The sequence below is a fragment of the Phyllobates terribilis genome, unplaced genomic scaffold (assembly GCF_046119375.1).
Source record: "Phyllobates terribilis strain yellow unplaced genomic scaffold, ASM4611937v1 Scaffold_1__5_contigs__length_1240528914, whole genome shotgun sequence".
In the NCBI taxonomy this organism is placed as follows: domain Eukaryota; kingdom Metazoa; phylum Chordata; class Amphibia; order Anura; family Dendrobatidae; genus Phyllobates; species Phyllobates terribilis.
In genome coordinates, this window is record NW_027362761.1 from 298,719,821 (window position 1) to 298,740,102 (window position 20,282).

Below are 20,282 nucleotides of genomic sequence, written 5' to 3' on the forward strand. Positions count from 1 at the left end.
GGGCTTTCAGAATCCCATCTTCCGAAACGGAGTCCAATGCTGCTGTCACAACACCTTCCTGTAAAATGCTCTCCTCCTCCTCGGTACCAACCATGGGAGAAAAACTGCGAGATAAAGCATCAGCTTTTACATTCTTGGTACCCGGGATGTAAGTAACAGAAAAATTAAACTGCGAAAAAAAAAGTGCCCACCTAGCTTGACGGGCATTCAAGCGCTTGGCAGCATCAAGATAGATCAGATTCTTATGATCAGTAAAAACCTGAATGGGAAATTTAGCACCTTCCAAGAGATGACGCCAATGTTCAAATGCGAGTTTAATCGCCAGCAATTCACGATTACCGACATCGTAATTAAGTTTGGTCTCAGAAAATTTTTTTGAAAAAAAAGCACAGGCATGTACTCCATCCTTGTTTTCCGGAGACAAACCAGCACCGACCCCCACCGAAGAAGCATCAACCTCGACCAAAAAAGGCTTGGTCTCATCAGGCTGCATAAGGATGGGGGCAGAACTGAACCTCTCCTTGAGATACACAAAAGCTTCAATGGCCTCAGTAGTCCACTGAACCGTATTCGCACCTTTCCTGGTGAGATCGGTCAGCGGCTTAACAATTATAGAAAAATTCTTAATGAATTTTCTGTAATAATTGGCGAAACCCCAAAATCTCTGTATTTGTTTCAAACCAATAGGCCTAGGCCATTCCTGAACCGCCTGAACCTTCACAGGGTCCATCTCAAAGCCCTCGCTGGAGATAATGTAGTCCAAAAAACTAATTCTCTGCACAGCGAACTCACATTTCTCCAGCTTAGCAAAAAGTGAATTGTCGCTTAACAACTGCAATACCTCATGTACGCTCTGCCAATGAGACTCCAGATCCGGCGCAAAAATCAAAATGTCATCCAAATACACCACCACATTCTTACCGATCAACGGTCTTAGGATGTCATTAATAAGGTTCTGAAAAAACGCTGGTGCGTTGGTAAGACCAAAGGGCATAACCAGATTCTAAAAATGACCCACTGGAGTGTTAAAAGCAGTTTTCCACTCATCACCTTCCTTCATACGTAACAAATTGCATGCCCCCCGGAGATCAATCTTAGAGAACCACTTGGCCCCCACTAAGTGGTTGAATAAGTCAGGAATTAATGGTAGTGGGTAGGAATTGCGTACTGTAATTTTATTAATTTCCTGAAAGTCCAGACATGGATGTAAACCGCCGTCCTTTTTTTTTACAAAAAGAATCCAACAGCCACAGGTGACTTAGAAGGTCTAATGTGACCGGCGGCCAAGCTTGTCTGTATGTATTCCTCTAAGGCCTTTCTCTCAGGGATAGTAAGATTAAATAAGCGACTCTTGGGAAGAGTTGCTCCAGGGACAAACTCAAGAGTACAATCATAGTCCCTATGAGGAGGCAAAACTTGCGACTCCTCCTCAGAAAAAAACTTCCAAAAATCCTGAATAGGTACAGGTAATTCCCCTCTTTCCACAGCAGCAATGCGACCGTTGCAACATCTATCATAACACTTAGGACTCCAAGACTTAATTTCATTGGTAGACCAGTCCAGTACAGGATTGTGCAATTTTAACCAAGGTAACCCCAAAACCACTGGAGCAGGCAAATTATTTAATACCGCCAAATCCAAATTCTCTTGGTGGATACCATTAATGGTGAGGGGAAATTCAAAAACCTTGTGAGTAATACCTTTCAATGGAGAGCCATCAACATCAACCACAGAAATAGGAGATGACAAAAGTTTGGATTCTAATTTAAATTTTTCCAAAAAACCCTCATCAATCACATTGAGTGTAGAACCACAATCCACAAATACCCGAAATTCAATCAATTCCTCCTGGAATGAGGTGCATCCAGAAAGAAATACTCCTTTTGAGTTTAAACAAGCTATGCTGGCGTAACTGACCTCTTTTTTGTTTTTCTTTGTTCAAACGAAGCACACAGTTCTTAATAAAGTGGTCAGATTTACCGCAATAAAAACACAATCCTTTAGCAAACCTGCGGTCTTTTTCCTGAGAGTGGGGTGACATCGCCGCAATCTCCATCAGTTCTCCACCCTCCGAACAGACCCTCTGAAAACTAGGAGCTGCCTTAGCAGTAGATTTCTCTTCATTACTCCTAGCACGCAGTCTCCTGTCCACACGTATGGCTAATTGCATTGCCTCCTGCAAGGTTCCAGGTTTTGGGAAGGCAATCAGCAGATCCTTAACCCTTTCGCCTACACCATCAAGAAACAAAAATTTTAATGCTGAGTCATTCCATTCCACTTCAGCCGACCATCTTCTGAAGTATGTACAATCATTTTCCACATCACCTGATCCCTGCTTCAAACTTCTTAATTCAGTTTCAGCAGATGAGACTCGATCAGGATCATCATACAACAACGCCATAGCAGAAAAAAATTCTTCCACAGATCTAAAACACGGATCATTAGGTTGTAGAGTAAAGGCCCATCCCTGTGGTTCTTTGCGCAAAAGTGACATTATATACCCAATGCGCTGTGATTCATTCCCCGAGGATCTGGGTCTTAAACGAAAATATAATAAACAAGCATTTTTAAAGGAAAAAAAATCTTGCCGTTTACCATAAAAAAATCAGGCAGTCCTACCTTTGGGCCAACAAAATGCGCTCCAGGACAGCTACTCACGTGTTGCTGGAGCTCGGCCACCTCCAAAGACAGTCCCTGCAGGCGTTGAGCCAACTCCTGAACCGACACCATGCTGAAATTAGGATTTCTTTCGTTAGAGTGTTTTATTTTTAGGCTGGACTTACTGTTATGAACTGCTACAAACACTAAGGAAGGATAGGGGAAAACTGTCCCTACAATAGGACTAAGCTGATTGCCTACGATGCAGCAGGGGACCTGTTCCTTGTGAACAGACCCGCCTAAGTCCTCGGCTAGTCTGAACGCAGACCTATAGATATAAGGGAGGGGTCCCTACAAGAACTAAGGACTGGAATATAGTTGGACAACTCCTAGCAGAAATTGTAGCAGAGCAAAGACAAACAAACAAACAAACAGAAATACTAGTGGTTAAAAGACCAAGCAAACTGCAGAGTAAGGTACAAGGCACCTGGCTAGCTTAAGAGTAAATGAAACACTGAAGTCCAGCAAGGCCAGGAAGGCGGAGCTGGATTATATAGGCAAAAAGTCATATGACCAGCAAAATAGAAAAAACTAACAGGAGGGTTCTAACACCGTGTCGCCGGGTTTGTGCCAGAGCCGCGGTGGACCCTGACGGCCAGCCCCCCTCTCCCAATACTGGTGCCTGTCCGCTGGTGGGTCGAGACCCCCCGCGATGGGGGGGAGTAACATCTGCAGAAGAAAGACCATCTTCAAGCCAAACTAAGATGTCTACTTCTTTTCCTGGACAATGTGATACGATCCCTTTCTTACGGACACGCCCATCGCTACAAATTCCAGATGAGGCACAAAAACAGCAAGTGCTTCAATGGATATCAAGTGCTCCTTCAAGTGGGCTCTCCTCCACCTCAACTTCAACATCACAAATACTCCAGTCCTCAGAGGTGTCAGCCCAATCGCACTTGCTTCCTCACAGCTCCCAAGTCTCCAGCTGCCGGTCTGAGTATGGGGTAACACAGATGGTTGAGTCTGCAGAGCTGTTTACTCATACTATAGCCTGGGAAACGGAGGTCTGCTCCAGAGCTTCTGTTAATCCAGACGAGGAAATGATCTGCACTGATGCCCAGAATCTTTATGAGTCGGATCCAGGACCAGATGAAGAAGGTTCTGAGCCTAATGTAGACCCTCATTCCCAAACTGTAACTCCTGTTGGTGGAGACAATGAGGAAGACGATGATGAGACTCAAATACCTGATTGGAGCGACAACAGGGTGATGATGACGAGGTTGGAGATCCCACTTACTGTCCACCCACAGTCAGCCAGTGATGAGGTCAGCAGACAAGGTGGAGGAGGATGCTATTGACGATGAGTTTAGGTTGCGCCTTCCTGGACAGAGACGGAGTACTGGAAGCACGTCAACAACTGCATCCTCAACCACAACTCTGCCTCTGACCACAAGTCGTGGTGGCTCTTCAGGTCGCTTGGGCTCTAAGCCTTGCATAGCCTGGGCATTTTTTCAGATGGATAAGGATGACCCAACTCGTGTTATCTGTAATATTTGTCACCAAAACCTAAGTAGAGGCCAAAAAATCCATAGTTTGAGTACTTCATGCATGAACCGTCACATGGATATGAAGCATAAGTTGCAGTGGGAAGCTCACTGTGCCACAATGCGGCCTAGCGGGCCGGGCCAACCACCGTCTGCCCCATCTTGTGCATCCGCGGCCTCTTCATCCTCTGTGACTGGGGGGACAGCAGTCACACATGTTTTTGGACGCAGACCTGCCACCTCTTTACCCGCAACAGCCAGTGTGATTTGCAGGTCATCATTTCATTTGGAAGTGGAAACACCAGCTGGTGTTGAGCGCTCTCCGACATCGAGAGCACCACCTTTGGATCAAGGCAACCTAACTTTTCCGCCTGCATCTTCCTTACAGACCGGCAGTTTGCCGGGGACACCCTACCCAACCCCGTCTAAGCACAACAGCCAGCCCTCGGTTCCTCAGATGTGTACAAGTAAAAGACCATTTCCTCCTAGCCATGACAAAGCTAAGAGGTTGAATTTCACCATCTGCAAGCTGTTGGCTACAGAAATGGTGCCTTTCCGCTTGGTGGGCAAAGAGGATTTTCGAGACATTATGTCCGTCGCAGTGCCCCAGTACCAGATGCCCAGTCGGCACTACTTCTCAAAGAAAGGTGTGCCTGCGCTACACCAGCATGTCACACACAACATCACCGCTTCTTTGAGAAACTCTGTGTGTGACAGGGTGCATTTCACCACAGACACATGGACGATTAGGCATGGACAGGGGCGTTACATGTCGCTGACTGTGCACTGGGTAACTATGGAGACAGCAGGACAAGGGGCTGCTGTCCAAGTCTTGCCATCCCCACGAGTTGTGCGTCAATCCTCTTTATCTAGAATTTCCTCCACTGCTTCAGCCTCCTCAACCTCCTCTTGGTCCTCCACCTGCACCCAAAGGCTGTCTGGTAATGCCACCCGCTTTCTAACTGCGCAGAAGGAATCCTGCACACCTCCTTACTATGCTGGCAGCAGGGCCCAGCGGAATCTGGCGGTGTTTACTTTGAAATGTCTGGGAAATGTGAGTCACACAGCTGAGGAGTTGTGGTCAGCTCTGGAGACCCAGTTTCATGAATGGTTGTCTCCACTGGACCTGTGACCAGGGAAGGCCATGTGCGACAATGCAGCAAACCTGGGTGCGGCCCTTCACCGGGGCAATGTCACACACGTGCCTTGTATGGCTCAAGTGTTGAACCTGGTTTTCTAGCAATTTTTAGCCCACTATCCTGGACTAGATAGCCTTCTGCAGAGGGCACGGTCACTGTGTGCTCACTTCCGCCGTTCGCATCCCGCAGCTCAACGACTTACATCTCTACAGAAGTCGTTGGGCCTGCCAGTTCACCGGCTGAAATGCGATGTGCCTACACGGTGGAATTCAACTCTGCACATGTTGCAGTGACTGTGGCAGCACCGACAAGCCCTGGTGCAATACGTTCTGACATATAGCCTAGGCCAACGAGATCCAGAGGTGGGGCAAATCAGGCTGCAGGAGTTGTCTCTGATCAGGGACCTATGCACCCTTCTGTACAGTTTTGAAATGGCGACGAAGATGTTTAGTGCTGACGATGCCAATATCAGCATGACTATTCCGGTGATTTACATGCTGGAGCACACGTTAAACAGAATTTGGAGTCAGGTGGTGGGACAAGACCCTCGGATTGTCAGAATTCGAAGTAATCCCGACTACTGGGTTGCCACACTCTTAGATCCCAAATGTAAATTTGCCGAAATAATTCCTGCCATAGAAAGGGATTCACGCATGCAGGAGTATCAGCAGAGGCTGTTGCAGAATCTTACATGTGCCACAAAACACCAGTGGTGCACGTAGTGAATCTCACAGTTCTAACTTGCCAACCGTGGGACAGTCGAGTCTTCATCACTCAAACCGTAACAGTAACAAAGTATCTGCTGGTAACAGAAATTTTGTGGAATCGTTTCACCACTTTTTTAGACTATCCGTTGCAAGGCCACAGGAGACAAGAAGTCTGACACATAGTCAACGCCTAGAGAGGATGGTACAGGAGTTTCTCCAAGTGAACATCGTAGCCATGACTGTTTCACTGGACCCTTGCTCATTTTGGGCTTTCTATCTGGAAAAATGTCCGGAGCTCGCCACTCACGCCTTGGAGATCTTGTCATGCCCTGCAGCCAGCGTTCTCTCTGAACGTGTGTTCAGCGCTTCTGGTGGTGTGCTGACAGATAAGCGCACGCAGCTGTCCACTGAGAATGTAGACAGACTCACGTTCATAAAGATGAACAAATCATGGATCTGCAAGGACTTTTCTACCCCTGTGTCATCCTGGGGGACTAAAAGCTTGAGGATTTGGTAAAATCACCTCACCAACCGTTGTAAGCAACTCTGGGGCAATTGATGCCACTGAAGTTTTGTCTGTGCCACAATTTTTGGAAAAAATGGAGACTCTTTTTGGAGTCTCCTTGCTGTGTTTTACGTGACGCTGGCATCGTCAATTCCAGGTGGGTTGGGTCGCTCCCCCCCCCTTTTAACCGAAAGAAACTACATACACCATGGCCTGGGGTAACACAGATGGTTGAGTCTGAAGAGCTGTTTACTCAGAGGTCTGCTCCAAAGCTTCAGTGTCTGCTAGTCAGCGTAGTAGCCCAGCTCTGAAGCAAGCTACACCGCATGTGTATCTAGTAAGATTTTTTAACTGCATCTAGCCTAGGCAGACTGTGGGGACCCCCAACCAAACCCAGACGTTCAGCCCCCCTAGCGCCCCCCCTTCCTTGACAATACAATAATGTCACTCTTACAAATGGATGGGTGAGGATCGGTCACAGCTTTATTAACTCTTTAAACTCATTCCATTAGAAAGGCATTTTATTTCTAAAATAATTCAGCTTGTTGCAGCATGCCCTGGGTCTCCACACCGGCAAGTTGGCCAACAAGTGTAACTCTCCAACATGTCCTTTCTATTTCCAGGCCATGGAGGATCCTGCATACTCGTATGCAGGACTCTGACCCCCATCCATCACTCTTAACGCTTGTTCCACTCCGTCTTGGAGTCCTGACAGGAATATGTCCAGTCCAATATCCATTAAGTGAACACCGTCGGGCCGTATGAGGCCTGCTTTATCTCCTTCCTGTTGTCGTTGTCGTATCACTACACCGCCTCTGTCTCTTCTAAATTTTGCCATCCGAATATTTATTACCCGCCGTGTCCGTTCGATGGCCGTGATGTCTCGCGCACTTTGCCATACCGCTATCGGCACAATCTCTGACCATACTATACTTAGTTTTGTGAAAAATTCTCTGAAGCGCTCAGTGTCTAGTTTCATTATTGCCATTAGTTATGTGATAACCTAGGTCGTTTCCCCCGGCCTGTATAACTAAGATGACCGGACCTCTTGCCTCTCTCCCTACCTTGATTACCTCCATTAGTACCTGTGGCCATTGCAGGCTTCTAATACCTCTCCAGCTGAAATATGTGTTATGAAACTCTAATTTCCTCCCGCCTGGGCGGACTTTCGCCCTTTTTTCTGCCCAATTTATATACCAGTGGGCTATCACCCACACTGTTGGCTTAGCGTCACCTGTAAAAGAAACAAACCACGTTAGGATAACAAGTCCGGTCTTATATATCTTGCCAAACATGTGGATCTCCATCTCCCTATCCTCTGAACTTCCGTTTCTGACAGTCCTGCTCTTGCTGCTTCCGTGGCCTATGCGGAATAAGTGTGTCCCCTAATCTTTGGGGTGGTTCCCTGCCGATGTTAGGCATTTATTAAATATAGCTTGGAACTGGTATCTTGATAACGGCATTCCATCAATGTGTGTTAGGAAGAAATTACTTTGTGATCTGATGGTTATATATGTTTTTACTATTGTTACCCGACTCAGTGTACCGTTTGTGGGTTGTAGAAGTACCCAAGTGCCCCTGCCCGCTGGAACTGTTTTCAATTTGCGTATGCGTAGACGTATTGCATTATTGGCTATGACTACGTCCTGGTGTAATAAGCCTCCACTGGTGGTAATTTTGGATTGAGGGACTAATTCACTTATGCATAGCGCTCCGAAGAAGGCGATCGCAAATGCAGTAGACAGTAGTGTTGCTTCAAATTGTGAGTGTCATGTTAATGGTGTTAGGGATATGATGTGAGAAATCAGTTTTAGTGACACGGGACGGGACGTCTACACTCCTGACTTGGCTGACCCCTTTTCCACCCTTTTATGGATTGTCTGATGATGAATCTCTTTGTCACATCTCCCCAATTCAGTAGTTGGAAGTGAAATACTACTCCAGTCAGACACCGCTGCGCTGATGCCCCTGATATGCCCCTCATCATTAGCTGGTGGAGAAATTCTATGGTGACTTGTAATCTGGCTTGTTCACATTGGTCAACCCGTCGGCCTGCTACTAGTCGTGTCCACTCTTCCCATGCCTTACGGTATGCTTGCCACGTTGACGGGGCAACTGATGCTCTGATTAATGGCATCAACTATTCGCCACTAGATCCCATAGGGAGGGTGGGCAACTGTTGCCCGATGGGTGGGCGTTGGGGAGGAGCTCTGTGAAAATCTGCCAACTGAATTGTGATAAAGCGTTAGCAGCAGAGTTGGACCCCTCAGCATCGTGGCTAGCGCGGACCCATACATTGTGTTTTAGGCACAGGAATGCTAGCCGGCATCTTATTAATGCAGTGCGCTAGGCTGGTGGCTTTTGTTATGAAGCGTATATTTTTGTTAGCCAGGCGTGCGCCCCTTATTTCTATTGCTACCACTATTGGGAAGAGTTCCAGGAGTGTCTGTTTTTGTCAGCACTTGTTCTGCCCAATACGTAGGCCATAAGCTTGTGCACCATTGGTTATTTAGTATCGCTGCATATCCGTACAGATGGGCTACTCCAAGGAGTAACAGACACTGCTACAGGCCCGAAAGGTTTTACTTGGCTAGATGCAGTAAAAAATTGTTATTAAATACAAAGGTGGTGCAGCTTGGTACAGATGGGCTACTCCAATGAGTAACAGACACTGCAACATTGCCCAAAATTATTTACTGGGCTAGATGCAGTAAAAAATTGTTATTAAATTCAAAGGTGGTGTAGTTTGGTGCATCTGGGCTGCTACAATGAGTAACAGACACTGCTACTATGCCCAAAATTATTTACTGGGCTAGATGCAGTAAAAAATTGTTATTAAATTCAAAGGTGGTGTAGCTAGGTACAGATGGACTACTACAATGAGTAACTGACACTGCTACTATGCCAAAAATTATTTACTGGGCTAGATGCATTTAAAAAATGTTATTAAATTCAAAGGTGGTGTAGCTTGGCACAGATGGGCTACTACAATGAGTAACAGACACTGCTACAGGCCCAAAATTATTTACTGGGCTAGATGCAGTAAAAAATTATTAAATTCAAAGGTGGTGTAGCTTGGTACAGATGGGCTACTACAATCAGTAACAGACACTGCTACAGGCCCAAAATTATTTACTGGGCTAGATGCAGTAAAAAATTGTTATTAAATTCAAAGGTGGTGTAGCTTTGTACAGATGGGCTACTACAATGAGTAACAGACACTGCTACAGGCCCAAAATTATTTACTGGGCTAGATGCAGTAAAAAAATGTTATTAAATTCAAAGGTGGTGCAGCTTGGTATAGATGGGCTACTCCAATGAGTAACAGACACTGCAACAATGCCCAAAATTATTTACTGGGCTAGATGCAGTAAAAAATGTTATTAAATTCAAAGGTGGTGTAGTTTGGTGCAGATGGGCTACTACAATGAGTAACAGACACTGCTACTATGCCCAAAATTATTTACTGGGCTAGATGCAGTAAAAAATTGTTATTAAATTCAAAGGTGGTGTAGCTTGGTACGGATGGGCTACTGCAATGAGTAACTGACTTTGCTACTATGCTCAAAATTATTTACTGGGCTAGATGCAGTAAAAAATGTTATTAAATTCAAAGGTGGTGTAGCTTGGCACAGATGGGCTACTACAATGAGTAACAGACACTGCTATAGGCCAAAAATTATTTACTGGGCTAGATGCAGTAAAAAATTGTTATTAAATTCAAAGGTGGTGTAGCTTGGTACAGATGGGCTACTACAATGAGTAACAGACACTGCTACAGGCCCAAAATTATTTACTGGGCTAGATGCAGTAAAAAATTGTTATTAAATTCAAAGGTGGTGTAGCTTGGTACAGATGAGCTACTACAATGAGTAACAGACACTGCTACAGGCCCAAAATTATTTACTGGGCTAGATGCAGTAAAAAATTGTTATTAAATTCAAAGGTAGTGTAGCTTGGTACAGATGGGCTACTACAATGACTAACAGACACTGCTACAGGCCCAAAATTATTTACTGGGCTAGATGCAGTAAAAAAATTTTATTAAATTCAAAGATGGTGTAGCTTGGTACAGATAGGTTACTACAATGAGTAACTGACACTGCTACTATGCTCAAAATTATTTACTGGGCTAGATGCAGTAAAAACTTGTTATTAAATTCAAAGGTGGTGTAGCTTGGTACAGATGGACTATTACAATGAGTAACAGACACTGCTACTATGCCCAAAATTATTTACTGGGCTAGATGCAGTAAAAAATTGTTATTAAATTCAAAGGTGGTGTAGCTTGGTACAAATGGGCTACTACAATGAGTAACAGACACTGCTACAGGCCCAAAATTATTTACTGGGCTAGATGCAGTAAAACATTGTTATTAATTTCAAAGGTGGTGTAGCTTGGTACAAATGGGCTACTACAATGAGTAACAGACACTGCTACAGGCCCAAAATTATTTACTGGGCTAGATGCAGTAAAACATTGTTATTAATTTCAAAAGTGGTGTAGCTTGGTGCAGTTGGGCTACTACAATGAGTAACAGACACTGCTACAGGCCCAAAATTATTTACTGGGCTGGATGCAGTAAAAATGTTATTAAATTCAAAGGTGGTTTAGCTTGGCACAGATGGGCTACTACAATGACTAACAGACACTGCTACAGGCCCCAAATTACTTACTGGGCTAGATGCAGTAAAAAATTGTTATTAAATTCAAAGGTGGTGTAGTTTGGTGCAGATGGGCTACTAAAATGAGTAAAAGACACTGCTACTTTGCCCAAAATTATTTACTGGGCTAGATGCAGTAAAAAATTGTTATTAAATTCAAAGGTGGTGTAGCTTGGTACGGATGGGCTACTGCAATGAGTAACTGACTTTGCTACTATGCTCAAAATTATTTACTAGATGCAGTAAAAAATTGTTATTAAATTCAAAGGTGATGTAGCTTGGTACAGATGGGCTACTACAATGAGTAACAGACACTGCTACAGGCCCAAAATTATTTACTGGGCTAGATGCAGTAAAAAAATGTTATTAAATTCAAAGGTGGTGTAGCTTGGTACAGATGGGCTACTACAATGAGTAATAAACACTGTTATAGGCCCAAAATTATTTACTTGGCTAGATGCAGTAAAAAATTGCTATTACATTCAAAGGTGGTGTAGCTTGGTACAGATGGGCTACTACAATGAGTAACAGACACTGCTACTATGCCCAAAATTATTTACTGGGCTAGATGCAGTAAATTTTTTTTATTAAATTCAAAGATGGTGTAGCTTGGTACAGATGGGTTACTAAAATGAGTAACTGACACTGCTACTATGCTCAAAATTATTTACTGGGCTAGATGCAGTAAAAAATTGTTATTAAATTCAAAGGTGGTGTAGCTTGGTACAGATGGGCTACTACAATGAGTAACAGACACTGCTACAGGCCCAAAATTTTTTACTGGGCTAGATGCAGTAAAAAATTGTTATTAAATTCAAAGGTGGTGTAGCTTGGTACAAATGGGCTACTACAATGAGTAACAGACACTGCTACAGGCCCAAAATTATTTACTGGGCTAGATGCAGTAAAACATTGTTATTAATTTCAAAGGTGGTGTAGCTTGGTGCAGTTGGGCTACTACAATGAGTAACAGACACTGCTACAGGCCCAAAATTATTTACTGGGCTAGATGCAGTAAAACATTGTTATTAATTTCAAAAGTGGTGTAGCTTGGTGCAGTTGGGCTACTACAATGAGTAACAGACACTGCTACAGGCCCAAAATTATTTACTGGGCTGGATGCAGTAAAAAATTGTTATTAAATTCAAAGATGGTGTAGCTTGGTACAGATGGGCTACTACAATGAGTAACAGACACTGCTACAGGCCCAAAATTATTTACTGATCTATATGTAGTAAAAAATTGTTATTAAATTCAAAAGTGGTGTAGCTTGGTACAGATGGGCTACTACATGAGTAACAGACACTGCTACAGGCCCAAAATCATTTACTGGGCTAGATGCAGTTAAAAATGTTATTAGATTCAAAGGTGGTGGAGCTTGGTACAGATGGGCTACTACAATGAGTAACAGACACTGCTACTCTGCCCAAACGGTTTTACTTGGCTAGGTGAAGTAAAAAAATGGTATTAGATACACAGGTGGTGTAGCTTGCAACATAGATAGCCTACTCCACTGACTAACACACACTACTAGAGGCCCAAAAGGATTGGCTTAGTTAGATTTAGCCAAATTCTGTGAAATACACTTGCACAGCACTGGCACAGACCTGCCTGGCAAAAACTGCTAGGAACTGCTGTAACCTAGCACTCAAAAGGGCTGCAATTACAAACTAGTCCCTACTCCCTAAATCTTTCTGTCTATTTAAGAGAAAATTCGCTTGCAATTCTCAGTTACACAATATAGCGCTAATAGCTGCAGCGGTGCCGTCTAACACTCAGCTGCAGCAGTGAGAACATGGTGGCGACGGGGAAAATGGCTGGGTCTTATAGGGCAAGGACATGTGACATACACAGCCAATGACACATGCCCTTGCTTGTGTGAAAAAAAAGCACTTTGCTGCGTGTGTGCGCTGCTGATAGGCTGACAGACTGCAACGCCCCACTGTAAATGCGGGAAAGAAAAAAATAATGGAGATCGGCATTATTTCTGCAGAGATCCATCCCTTGCCCCTCCCCCCGCCCACTGGACACTTAAAATGTGTATTAACTTTGATTAACAGTATTACTGTGAAAAAATCAAGTTACGATTTTGGTGCACGAACAGTTATCGAACATAACCTCGAACAGCCGGATTTTTTCCAAATCATTCGGGTTCGTCGAACGGCTCGAACACCGCCCAAAACTATTTTGTGTGACATACAGGACAGACCAAAAGTTTGGACACACCTTCTCATTTAAGGATTTTTCTGTATTTTCATGACAATGAAAATTGTACATTCACACTGAAGGCATCAAAACTATGAATTAACACATGTGGAATTATATGCTTAACAAAAAAATGTGAAACAACTGAAAATATGTCTTATATTCTAGGTTCTTCAAAGTAGCCACCTTTTGCTTTGATGACTACTTTGCACTCTTTTGGCATTCTCTTGATGAGCTTCAAGAGGTAGTCACCGGAAATGGTTTTCACTTCACAGGTGTGCCCTGTCATGTTTAATAAGTGGCATTTCTTGCCTTATAAATGGGGTTGGGACCATCAGTTGTGTTGTGCAGAAGTCTGGTGGATACACAGCTGCTAGTCCTACTGAATAGACTGTTAGAATTTGTATTATGGCAAGAAAAAAGCAGCTAAGTAAAGAAAAACGAGTGGCCATCATTACTTTAAGAAATGAAGGTCAGTCAGTCCGAAAAATTGGGCAAACTTTAAAAGTGTCCCCAAGTGCAGTTGCAAAAACCATCCAGCGCTGCAAAGAAACTGGCTCATATGAGGACCGCCCCAGGAAAGGAAGACCAAGAGTCACCTCTGCTTCTGAGGATAAGTTTATCCGAGTCACCAGCCTCAGAAATCGCAGGTTAACAGCAGCTCAGATTAGAGACCAGGTCAATGCCACACAGAGTTCTAGCAGCAGACGCATCTCTTCAACAACTGTTAAGAGGAGACTTTGTGCAGCAGGCCTTCATGGTAAAATAGCTGCTAGGAAACAACTGCTAAGGACAGGCAACAAGCAGAAGAGACTTGTTTGGGCTAAAGAACACAAGGAATGGACATTAGACCAGTGGAAATCTGTGCTTTGTTCTGATGAGTCCAAATTTGAGATCTTTGGTTCCAACCACCGTGTCTTTGTGCGACGCAGAAAAGGTGAACGGATGGACTCTACATGCCTGGTTCCCACCGTGAAGCATGGAGGAGGAGGTGTGATGGTGTGGGGGTGCTTTGCTGGTGACACTGTTGGGGATTTATTCAAAATTGAAGGCATACTGAACAAGCATGGCTACCACAGCATCTTGCAGCGGTATGCTAATCCTGGACCATCATTTATTTTTCGACAGAACAATGACCCCAAACACATCTCCAGGCTGTGTAAGGGCTATTTGACCAAGGAGGAGAGTGATGGGGTGCTACGCCAGATGACCTGGCCTCCAGTCATCAGACCTGAACCCAATCGAGATGGTTTGGGGTGAGCTGGACCGCAGAGTGAAGGCAAATGGGCCAACAAGTACTAAGCATCTCTGGGAACTCCCTCAAGATTGTTGGAAGACCATTTCCGGTGACTACCTCTTGAAGCTCATCAAGAGAATGCCAAGAGTGTGCAAAGCAGTCATCAAAGCAAAAGGTGGCTACTAGTGTTGTGCCACCCCCATAGTGTTCGAGTTCGGATCGTTGAACACCGGCATGTTCGCCGAACGGTTCATCGAATGGTTTGTCAAACACCATCGAACACCGTCGAACACCGTTAAAACCAATGGCAATCAAACAAAAACACACAGAAACACATAGAATACACATAGAAAACACCTTCAAAGGTGTCCAAAAGCTGACAAACTGCTCAGAAGACACAACTAACACATTGAAAAGTGACAAGTACATATAGTCATGCGAAAAGATAAGAGGTAGAGGAGTAAAAGGAGGGGGAGACACAGATATAGGCATGTCATGCCCTTCTAAAATCAAGAAAGGCTGGAGTAAAAATCTAAAATCAGCCTACCAACACCCAGACGTCATGACAAGAAAATTAAAAAAATAAATATCTTTAAGTAGAATGGCAGTTCCATTCAGAACACTTTCCTTACAAGACGTAGTGGTATCCCCGTTGGGAGTCGTGCCAAAAACGGAACCCAATACATTCCGACTAATCCACCATTTGTCATATCCAAGGGGCAGGTCAGTAAACGACAACATCGACGCGGAATCAAGTACAGTAGTATATACTGTACCTCCTTTGACAAGGCAATCAGGCGGGTCAAGAAGTTGGGAAGTGGCACCCTAATGGCCAAAACAGATATTGAAGGGGCGTTCCGGTTACTTACTACCTGTGCCTCCAAATAGTGTCCGCCCATTGGGCTGCTTCTGGGAAGGAGCATACTATATAGATCGCTGTTTGCCCATGGGGTGCTCCATATCCTGCTCACTATTTGAGGCGTTAAGTTGCTTCGTCGAATGGGTCATCATGGACGTTTCAAAGGGGGCACATATTATCCATTACCTCGACGACTTCTTATGCCTTGTAGCATCGGCGTCTCTGCCTCCTGTCAGGCAGAGACGCCGTCCCTCTCACCTCCCCACGCGGCGTCCTCCTGCGCTCCTCTTCCTGCAGCGGCCGGCGCGCATTCTTTCCCGGGCACTGTGCTTAGGGCGCACGCTACCTCTCTCTTAAAGGGGCCGAGCGCCGTCCTAAGGAGTCCCCGGCCAATAGCCGGAGGACCTCCCATATTTAGGGAACCTCCTCCAAGATGGAGGTGCCCGAGCACAAGTTGTTGCACAGTTACTTATCTCTGCTTCAGCCCTCAGGTTCCGCAGCTAGCCTGACTCCTCATCCTGCCTGCCAGCCTGTTATCTGCCCGTTACCTGCCGAGCCTGGCAGCCCGCTCACCTGGAGCGCTCACCTGTTACCTGCCTGTTACCTGCCTTGTCTCTCAGCCCGCTCACCTGGGAGCACCCGCCTGTTACCTGCTGTGTCCGTCAGCCCGCTCACCTGGCAGCGCTCACCTGTTACCTGCCTGTTACCTGCCTTGTCTGTCAGCCCGCTCACCTGGGAGCATCCGTCTGTTACCTGCTAGCCTACCTGGAAGCTTTGCTGTCACTTGCTGTGACCACCTGCCTGGTAAACCTAGAGACTACTACTTGCTCTGCTGCCACGTACCGTGACCACCTGTCAGCTAACCAGAGACTTCTGCCTGCTTGCTGTGTCCATCCATCATACCGGTCAATCCCAGCCATCTGACCCGTGAGAGCCACCTGCTTTCTTACAAGGTCGTCCCCAGAGTAGCACCTGGTCCCTCTGCCCGGATCCTCCCTGGTCATGGAGTCGTTAGCCGCCGTCCGACCAGGGTCGATTCGGGTTGATACTTAGTCACGCCCCTCTGGGTCCCTCTTTGCACTGCGGCACAGAGGTTCCAACACCCGGACCCGTAACATGCCTGGGCCCAAAAGATTCGCCACAGTGTGAACACACGCGGTAGTCCACCTGTAAGAAGGAGAGAGCTGGAGGGAGAGCGGACACCAGAGCCGAGGGGTTAGATGGAGAACGGAAGAAGGAAAGAGGACAAGGGAGGTAAGGGAGAACGGTGGAAGGCCAACCTGAGCTCCCCCATGTTCTTGCTGGGCGGGGAACAGCCCTGGGAAGAAAAGCCGCTTGCGCATACCTTTGAGGTTATGGGCGCGAGCGGGCAAAGGGACGATGCTGGAGTGCGAATCCGACACGGCCAGGCCATTCCTGCCCGTGCGACATCCGTGTCGCCGGGTTTGTGCCAGAGCCGCGGTGGACCCTGACGGCCAGCCCCCCCCTCCCAATACTGGTGCCTGTCCGCTGGTGGGTCGAGACCCCCTGTGGTGAAAGCAAGTCTAAGCTCTGTAATTTAAATTGGCTCTGTAATTTGAATGAGTACACTTTAAATCCTTTTACAAGGATCTATTGGAGGGCAAGTCTGGTGCCAGCAGCCGCGGTTATTCCAGCTCCAGTAGCGTCCACTAAAGCTGCTGCAGTTAAAAAGCTTTTAAAAGGATAGAGCTTGGCAGTCCACCGCAAGGCGTGCTACCACCAGTCCCAGCCCCTTTGCCTTGGGGCGCCTCCCCGATGCTCTTGACTGAGTGTCCCGGGGGCCCGAAGCGTTTCCTTTGAAAAAATTAAGTGTCCAAAGCCCAGGTGGTGTAGCTTGCTTAACAGCTGGGCTACTCCGCTTACTAGCAGACACTGCTACTAGGCCCAAAGTATTTCCTGGGCTAGATGCATTTAAAAATTTGCAATTAGATCTACAGGCGGTGTAGCTTGCTTAACAGCTGGGCTACTCCGCTGACTAGCAGACACAGCTACTAGGCCCAAAGTATTGCCTGGGCTAGATGCAGTTAAAAATTTGTAATTAGATCTACAGGCGGAGTAGCTTGCTTAACATCTGGGCTACTCCGCTGACTAGCAGACACTGCTACTAGGCCCAAAGTATTGCCTGGCTAGATGCAGTTAAAAATTTGTAATTAGATCTACAGGCGGTGTAGCTTGCTTAACAGCTGGGCTACTCCGCTGACTAGCAGACACTGCTACTAGGCCCAAAGTATTGCCTGGCTAGATGCAGTTAAAAATTTGTAATTAGATCTACAGGCGGTGTAGCTTGCTTAACAGCTGGGCTACTCCGCTGACTAGCAGACACTGCTACTAGGCCCAAAGCATTGCCTGAGCTAGATGCAGTTAAAAAATTTAATTAGATCTACAGGCGGTGTAGCTTGCAAAACAACTGGGCTACTCCGCTTACTAGCAGACACTGCTACTAGGCCCAAAGTATTTCCTGGGCTAGATGCATTTAAAAATTTGCAATTAGATCTACAGGCGGTGTAGCTTGCTTAACAGCTGGGCTACTCCGCTGACTAGCAGACACAGCTACTAGGCCCAAAGTATTGCCTGGGCTAGATGCAGTTAAAAATTTGTAATTAGATCTACAGGCGGAGTAGCTTGCTTAACATCTGGGCTACTCCGCTGACTAGCAGACACTGCTACTAGGCCCAAAGTATTGCCTGGCTAGATGCAGTTAAAAATTTGTAATTAGATCTACAGGCGGTGTAGCTTGCTTAACAGCTGGGCTACTCCGCTGACTAGCAGACACTGCTACTAGGCCCAAAGCATTGCCTGAGCTAGATGCAGTTAAAAAATTTAATTAGATCTACAGGCGGTGTAGCTTGCAAAACAACTGGGCTACTCCGCTGACTAGCAGACACTGCTAATAGGCCCAAAGTATTTCCTGGGCTAGTTGCAGTTAAAAAATTGTAATTAGATCTACAGGCGGTGTAGCTTGCTTAACAGCCAGACTACTCCGCTGACTAGCAGACACTGCTACTAGGCCCAAAGTATTGCCTGGGTTAGATGCAGTAAAAAATTGTTATTAGATACACAGTTGGTGTAGCTTGCTTCACAGCTGGGCTACTACGCTGACTAGCAGACTCTGAAGCGTTGGAGCAGACCTCTGATTCCCAGGCTATAGTATGAGTAAACAGCTCTGCAGACTCAACCATTTGTGTTACCCCAAGCCATAGTGTATGTAGTTTCTTACGGTTAAAAGGGGTGGGGAGCGACCCAACCCACCTGAAATTGACGATGCCAAAGTCATGTGAAACACAGCAAGGGAACTCCAAAAAGAGTCTCCATTTTTTCCAAAAATTGTGGCACAGACACCACTTAAGTGGCATCAATTGCCCCAGAGTTGCTTAAAATGGTTGGTGAGGTGATTTTCCAAAATCCTCAAGCTTTTAGTCTCACCAGGATGACACAGGGGTAGAAAAGCCCTTGCGGATCAATGATTTGTTCATCTTTATGAACGTGAGTCTGTCTACATTCTCAGTAAACAGCCGCGTGCGCTTTTCTGTCATCACACCACCAGCAGCGCTGAACACACGTTCAGAGAGAACGCAGGCTGCGGGGCACGACAAGATCTCCAAGGCGTGAGTGGCGAGCTCAGGCCATTTTTCCAGTTGGAAGCCCAAAATGAGCAAGGGTCCAGTGACACAGTCATGGCTTCGATGTTCACTTGGAGATACTCCTGTACCATCCTCTCTAGGCGTTGACTATGTGTCAGACTTCTTGTCTCCTGTTGCCTTGCAAAGGATGGTCTAAAAAATTGGTGAAACGATTCCACAAAATTGTTGTTACTAGCAGATACGGTGTTACTGTTATGGTTTGAGTGATGAAGACTCGACAGTCCCACGGTTGGCAACTTAGAACTGTGAGATTCACTACGTGCACCACTGGTGTTTTGTGGAAAAGCAGATGTAAGATTCTGTAACAGCCTCTGCTGATACTCCTGCATGCGTGAATCCCTTTCTATGGCAGGAATTATTTCGGCAAATTTACTTTTGTACCGGGGATCTAAGAGTGTGGCAACCCAGTAGTCGGGATTCCTTCGAATTCTGACAATCCAAGGGTCATGTTGCAGGTAGTGCAGCAAGAAGGCACTCATGTGCTTGCGCATCCAGGAGGACCAAGTCCTTGTTGTGTTGGTGGCGAGGTAAAAATCATGCTTCCTTCTTCTGCCCTCTCCCCCCAACCTTGCACAACAGAAATGTAATCAAGGTCTCCCTCATCTGATGAGTATTCCATGCCCATCGCCAGTTCGTCCTCCACTTCTTCCTCGGCTCCTGTACCTTCTTCAACAGTTTGGCTGCTACCATGTGCCCTCGTTAATCCCTCTCCCCCTCCCTCCCATGCCTGCCGCCTTGGTGCTGCGGACCGTCTGGACCTTGGAGATCTTATCCCTTCCGCATACGACTCCTCCTGCACTTCCTCCCTCTCCTCTTGTCCCACCACCTGACTCCGAATACTGTTTAAAGTGTGCTCCAGCATGTAAATGACTGAAATAGTCATGCTGATAATGGCATTGTCAGCACTAAACATCTTTGTCGCCATTTCAAAACTGTCCAGAAGGGTGCATAGATCCATGATCTGAGACCACTCCTGCAGTGTGATTTTCCCCACCTCTGGATCTCGTTGGCACAGGCTATATGTAATAACATACTGCACCAGGGCTCGTCGGTGCTGCCACAGTCGCTGCAACATGTGCAGAGTTGAATTCCACCGTGTCGGCACATCGCATTTCAGCCAGTGAACTGGCAGGCCCAACGACTTCTTTAGAGATCTAA